The sequence below is a fragment of the Octopus sinensis genome, linkage group LG3 (genome assembly GCF_006345805.1).
Source record: "Octopus sinensis linkage group LG3, ASM634580v1, whole genome shotgun sequence".
NCBI lineage: Eukaryota > Metazoa > Mollusca > Cephalopoda > Octopoda > Octopodidae > Octopus > Octopus sinensis.
Genome location: NC_042999.1, coordinates 174,358,490 through 174,365,761, shown reverse-complemented (window position 1 = coordinate 174,365,761; position 7,272 = coordinate 174,358,490). Strand labels below are relative to the sequence as shown.

At 39.1% G+C, this 7,272-nt stretch overlaps 1 long non-coding RNA gene across 1 annotated transcript in view; it reads right to left on the bottom strand.

Moving 5' to 3' along the window:
- Positions 1-2,604: 2,604 nt before the first annotated feature.
- The window catches only part of LOC118762837, a 16,891-nt gene continuing 12,223 nt past the window's right edge, over positions 2,605-7,272 (bottom strand). The window contains exon 3 of the long non-coding RNA XR_004998586.1: positions 2,605-2,715. This is a non-coding gene — a long non-coding RNA (uncharacterized LOC118762837). The remainder of the gene's footprint in view (positions 2,716-7,272) is intronic.

The following is a 7,272-nucleotide window of genomic DNA, read 5'->3' as shown; positions in this document are numbered from 1 at the left end:
ACATACACGCGAGTACTGTCTAAATCTCCGACCAATCACATACAGCTAGCTGGCATTCAATTGGGGTATCAAGTTTCGGGCATTTTGATTGGGTTTTGGATAGAAAATTCACAAAAAGTCACTTCTATTGATTTTTTAATGGCTTTGCGGGTGACTGGGGAAATGTAATGATGTGCACGACCACCCTTGGACGGTTTTAAATGACCATAGAAAGTGCGAGCTCTCTAACTGAAAAATTGTGGATTTGTATATAGGACACACGCACAGACATTTTGCCGTATATATATATATATATATATTAGCGGCCGTAATATTTATTATAGAAGATAAAGAAAACGTTAAGACACATACTTAGATATATCTAATATCTATCTTTTGTGAAAATTTCAAGTGAATGGAATAAATATTTCGTACGTTATGAAGAAATAAATAAATAACCTTCCAAATTTCAACGGCCAAACGTTAAGGGTCACTTAGAAAAACAATGAAAAATGGAACAAGAACAAAAAAGAAATATTAATATTTTGTGAAGATCTCTTTACTATCAATGACCTCCTGAGATCTGTTAGCACAAGAGTGAATTAATTTCTTCCAAAATGATGGAGTAATATTGTTCCATTCGTTTTTCAATAATTCTCAGAGTTCATCTTGGTTCTTTTGGATTTCTCCTTCGCGCCCCATCTCCAATAATCTTCCAAACGTTTTCTATAGGGTTGAGATCGTGACTTTGATGTGGCCATTCCATGAGATCAATCCCTTCATCTCTCAAAAAAAAAATCTGTAACTCTCTTCGCAGTATGACAGGGAGTGTTGTCCTGCACGAAGATAGGAGGTTGAGCTGACGAGGATCGGAGATGTGGAATGGTATGCTGCCTAAGAATCTGCGAATTCCTTGTAGGCGAATAAGTGGACCAGGACAAGCAGCAGAGATCACACCCCATACCATTACACTGCCTCCTCCATATTTCACATGAACGAGATAACCTTTCGCCACTTTGTCGGACTTGCACTCGCAATCGGGACCAAATCACATTAATCTTCGATTCATCGTTAAAATGAACCTGCGACCACTGTTCTTCTGCCCAACCGACATGTTCATGAACGAAACGAAGACGGGCTCTTTGATTCTTCTTGGAGATCAGAGGTTTCTTTGCCGGCGCCCGAGCAAGCAACCCACTACCTCGTAACTTCGAGAAACTGTTTTGCGCGATACGTTGATATCGGAAGTGGAGCTAAACTCGTGGGATACCCCAGCAGTACTCTTAAACCTATCCTTCAGTGACATTCTAACCGTAATACGATCCTGTCTTGGTGAAGTTTTACGAAGTCTACCGGTTTTGGGTTTAGCATCTGTTGATCCTGATGACTTAAAATGAGCTACAATTCGTTGCACAACATTTCTAGACTTCCTACAGTAGTTGCTATTACAGAATTTGACTTGCCCTCTTGGTGAAGGCACACAATACTTTGTTTTTCACCACAGGACACCTGTCGTCTCTCACAAGCCGCCATGTTGACAGTTGAATGTTCCAATATTGTAAGATCATAAGAAGTAACTGTTAACAGTCTTCTAAACAACAAATACCTTGGTTAGTTGTTCATTTTTTCTAAGTGATTCTTATCTTTTGGCCGCTGCAATTTGGAAAATTGCTTATTTCCTCATAATTTACGAAATATTCATTCCATTCACTTGAAATTTTCACGAAAGATAAATATTAGATATATCTAATATGTGTAAAATATTAATCTTCAATAATAACTATTTAAATACACTTGTTCATACTGACCCTTATATTGTGGCCGCTTCTGTATATATATATATATATATATATATATATATATATATATATATATATATATTTCGTTTTGGGATTTGGTTTGCAAGATTCTTTATGTGAATTCGTGTTTTGAAGCATATTCTGTTGTGTCTGGGGCACAAAAAGGAAATGACTCTCCCCAGACACAACAGAATATATATATATATATATGCATATGCTCTGAGTTGGTGGGTGGATTCGGAACAGTTCTTGGTTCAAGTTCTTCAATTCATTTAGTTTGCAGTTTATTATGCCCAACTTGTAATTTATAACTGAGATAGTTATTGTGTTTTTACTTATTATCTTATATTTAGCACTTAGTCCAGTCTTTAATTATTTTAACTAATGTTAATTAATCTCACTCTTCTGTAGTGCTCCTTTCTATTTTTCTACTTTATTTGCGTTTTGTATTATATTAGTTTCATCGAACCATAGCTATTTGCATGGCTGGTTCTTGCATCTAGTTTAAAGTTTGACTAATACCAAAGTAATTTTTAAGTCTTGGCTGAATTTATCAACAATTTTCTACGGTTTTACAATGAATATTATCCCCTGCAAATGATTTCATAAAGTGGAGATAGTTTATAGTTTTGTCTGCTACATTTACAAACATAGTTAATTGAATTAAACGGATTTATTAATGGAATAATAGATTGCTCAGAGACAAAGAGGAGAGAGGTTAATGATTATCTCTTGAAGATTCCTCTTGTGTGCATAGAAACCGTTTCTTTGGCTTGCATTATTTCCCAGTTTGACACTTTCTACATTTCGTTGTTCTCTTGGTGTGTGTTATGATGCTTTAATGTAGTTGCTGACTTATTGTATACTCATTCACCAACTGTTCAAATCACTAACACATAATCCAACGATATCTCTTCTTAATAGCTTCTACAACTCTCTGTATAATACATGACTGCGTATACGACATGCTATTTCTCTATTGGCCACACAGGGCCCAACGTAGAGGGGACACACAAGGACAGACAAATACAAAAGTGGTGAAAAATAAATCGAATGAAAAGAATGGCATGGTAAATGAAAAGGTGGAATGACGTTAACTCGAACCCCTCACTCCAGATAACGCCTTTGAACATTTTTAGAAAGAGTTTTTAAACAGTTATTTTATTTCTGTGTCTCTGTCTTTGCCGTGTGATGCTTGTGTTGTATATTCAGTGTTCTTTTTGGGGGTATTTTTTCCCTTTTTGCTGTATGCATTTGTAATATCTTTTGTCTGAGTTCGTATCTGTTCTTGTGCATTCGTTTTTAGACTTTTTGTGTTTGTTGGAGGAAGAAAACGAGAACTTATTTTTTTCTTCTTCCTCCCTGCAATGGACCATTCCTTCTCACTTACCTTGGTAGATGTGAACGGTCTAGCTTCCTCCGGTGCGCAATTCTTCTTCTCCACTGTCTTCTCCGCCTCTTTCTGTTTCTCTTCCTCCTCAGCTAGAGCTTTCTCATTAGGCTTCTTTTGCTGTTCCATTTGTTTATCCTGTTTTTTTCTCCTTGTACTTCTGGTCGAAGGGTCTAGGAACACGTTTTCTTTATGTGCCTCTTCAGTCTGCACTCGAAATATCTTAGGATTCTGCCCTGGATCGAGACTCTCAGTTTTGTCTCATCCAGCAGAATTATAAATTCTGGAATTTCCTTCAGTTCTGCTGGTGTGGCTTGAATTGTCACTAGAAGACTCCTGCAATACCAGTTCTTCACTTTTTTCTCATCGAACTCCTGCAGTGTCAGCTGGGACGTTCGGGTGCTCCAGTCTGTACCGATCTGCCAGCTGAAAACGCGTAAGCAAACCGCTAAGGTGTGGGCTTCCTTTCCTATATACCGAGCCAACGCTATCCAGGCATGCATCCAGAATAGCGTTAAAGTAATCTAATACAACTAATGTCCTTGACATCAATAGGAAGTTCTCGAGGCGTCGATAGAAACCGTTTTGTTTACCAGTAGCACAAGGCACATAGATGCCTATCAACCTAAGGTTCGTACTGCTGTATGTCAAGTCGAGAACGACCAACTCACCTTCTGGATCAATAAAGATTGTTCTAGAATGCAGAGCCAAGCTTTTACTGAGCAACACTACCACCCCTCCACGACCTCCGGTCTGGCTAGGAAGTATTATTTTCTCATAGCCACCCAAGAGTGCCGAGAAGGTTCGTGAGTTATCCAGCTTGGTCTCTGTAGCCACCATCACATCCATTCTATGCGACCTGAGGTCATCGTAAAAACATGACTGCTTCCACTTCGAGCTCAGGCCACGTACATTGAGGCAGCCGACATTCAGACCGGCCATCCGAAGGGAAAAAAGAAACTTACTTTTGTTAGTTACTAAGGTATTACCCTCAGCGTCACTACTTGTTTCCTTTCCATACCTTTCTTTGTTTCTTCTTCGGTCTCGGGCTGTGGATCTATGAGCTTCGGTATCTCATTTAATTTGGAGATTCCCATCTTTTCTATCTTTCAGTTGTTTATAAAATGTACGATCTATACTGGCATACCCACTTACATCATATACCTTGGATAGGTGGTGTTTTGTGATAATGCCATCTAGGTACATGTCCTTTTGTTATATTTGACCATTGTGGTCGTGTCTTTGGCGGCTTTATGGGTAAGGGGGTGAGTTAATGATATTTTGTAGGTGATGTGGGAGGTTTTTTTGGGTGTATGGGGCTAGGAGGATGTTAGTGACACACACTGTCTTTATTTGGTTTCCTTTTCACCTCTTGAAATTCCACCTCCGTTATAGCGGCCCCATGTCGTCTGTCGGGGTGGGTTTTTTTGCTTTCTTCTTTTTTTTGTTTTTGGCTTCTTTTTTGGTTTCTTTTTTCCTCCTGCTTCTTCGGTTTTTCAGTTTTTTCTGTAGTCGAGGGGGTGGTGGTGGGGGTGGTGGGGCTCATCGTCATCCTTTGTTTTTTATTTCTGTATTATCCACAAAGGGCTAAACATAGAGGGGACAAACAAGGACAGACAAAGGGATTAAGTCGGTTGCATCAACCCAGTGCGAAACTGGTACTTAATTTATCGAGCCCGAAAGGATGAAAGGCAAAGTCGACCATGGCGAAATTTGAGCTCAGAACGTAACGGCAGACGAAATACCGCTAAGCATTTCGCCCGGCGCTAACGTTTCTGCCAGATTGCCGCCTTGTAATCCTTGTCATCCTTTGTTTTTGAGGCGCCGCACTTTGCTCCTATGTGGCTTTTTTTGCCTCACTTGTAGCAGCGCGGCTTCCTTCCCTCGACCTGTATTTTCGAAATAGCTTCATCCCCAATTACCAATCGATCGGGGATTTCTTCAAGGTCCACCGGTGTGGCCTGAATTAAAATTTCTACGTTTTACTCCAGCCAATTTTGACGGGTAGAAAGTGTAATTGGCAAGATATTGATTATATTTTCTCTGCTACAGCACTTCATCGATTTTGATCCGGGACGTTCTACGTTCCAGATACGGTAGTAGCAATGTCACTTCTGTAGTTTTTAGTGTTGTGACTGAATGTTGTCTTGCCGTTTCTGCGTCCTTAAAGCGAACCTCTATGGAGGTAAACCTTTTGACTCGGGCTACGTAGGTAATATCATTCCAAAGTGGTCCGAGGCACTTTTCAATTTTTTCTTTCTCCAATATTGCAATCTTTTTTCTGTTACGTCTTTGATTAGTAACTTCACTCAGTGGGGAGATGCGAACATCTTCCCCATCCACTGTGAGCATGCCAAAACATGTCTGATAGTCTATTCTGGGCACGTTTACATTCATGCATACCACATTGGTGATTTCCGCATAGTTTTTTCTCACCGTTATTATTGACCTCCATGGACACAATGATTCTTCAACAATAAAAAAGTTCACAAAAAACAGTATTTTTCCCTGCAGTTCAATAGTTCAAAATTTCAAATCCTTCCCTCGTAGGGGAGTTAAACAATTTTTCAACAAAGTCCGTTAATAGCAATTTTTCCAGCTAACAAATACAACAACGCAGATTCATCATTAACATCAATAAACTATCTAATATGGCACACAAAAAAATCAACTGCAAACTCACCTGCCTGCAACCAAAATGCTCATTGCGCATACTCTTTTGATATCCCCAGCACGCATGCGTATTTATACATTTCGGAACCGTTCATTTATCCTTTCACAGGGGTGTTCGGATTCCATCGCAACAGTGTGTAACCATTCTGTTGTAGAGTATGAATGTAAGGTCTTTGACTAGCAGGTATCTGATATTTTCAGTGGGTAGATCTCAGTAATTTTTATCTATGGGAATTAATGCTACTTTCCATTTAAATAGCCATTCCGGAGTGATAACCAGATCACTGAAAGTACCTGTCATAAATTAGAAACAGTTAACTGTTTCTAATTTAGCTGAGATATTGTTCTTCTATCTCTTCTCCCTTTTTATTTTTAGAACTGAAAAACAGGATCAAAGAATGTCGTTTTATGCTGTTCACATTATACGTGAACAGCATAACAGTTTGAATTTCAACCAGAAATTGGAAAGCTTGTCAACCCTACAGGGTGTTCCAGATGCATTTAATGTGTTGGTGAGTTCCTTACCGATTAAGGAAGTGCTATTAGATATTTTCTTTCTACCATTCTGATCCGATGCGGTTTTTTATTGTACTGAATACATTTTTATAACCCGATACTAAACATGAATTCCCATTAATGTCGATGTGCTCCCCAATATTTTCTTTTGCCATTATCCTCGTCACATCTTTTGGCATGTGATTAAAATTCTTTGTCTTAAGGAACACTATCATCCGTATCAGCATTAGTAGTACTAACAGTAGCAGCACCACCACCACCATCACCACCAAGGCCATTTCACCAAGGCCATTTCATACGCCTTTTTAAGGCTACCGTCATAATTTACAGTTATATTGTTTGAATGACTAGAGAGTCTTTAGATGATTGCCGTAAAATCTCCCTCAGATCATACGCTTTTCATCGCAAGACACCAAAGATATTGTCTTAGAAACTCTGAATAACAGGCAAGACGGTCATAGTTGAAATGCTTTTCATCATAGAAGGCCTGCCCAGTCACAGGTGAAGGCCTGCTCAGTCACAGGTGAAGGCCTGCTCAATCACAGGTAGGGTTTGTGCACAGCACGTCTGTCTACAGGACGACTTCACAAAACATGTTCAAGAGGAAGCCAATGGTAACGACCAGAGATATTAGCGTAATATTACTGGTATAAAATGATTAGTAGAGAGTATAATATATTTAAGTAAGAGCAGTACACCCTCATATGATAAACCATTATACATAGTGTAGTCTTCAATTAGACGAAAGCATAGTATAATAGGAACACTGACTCTGTTAATTGCTCCTAGTCGTTTGACTGACTACTACGTAATGTAGATTTGCTTGTTCATGGCTGACTGGGATTAGGCATCACCAGTTATAACAGTAACACCAGTTACCAGGTATATATTGCAACACTAACAACTGTGACCCTT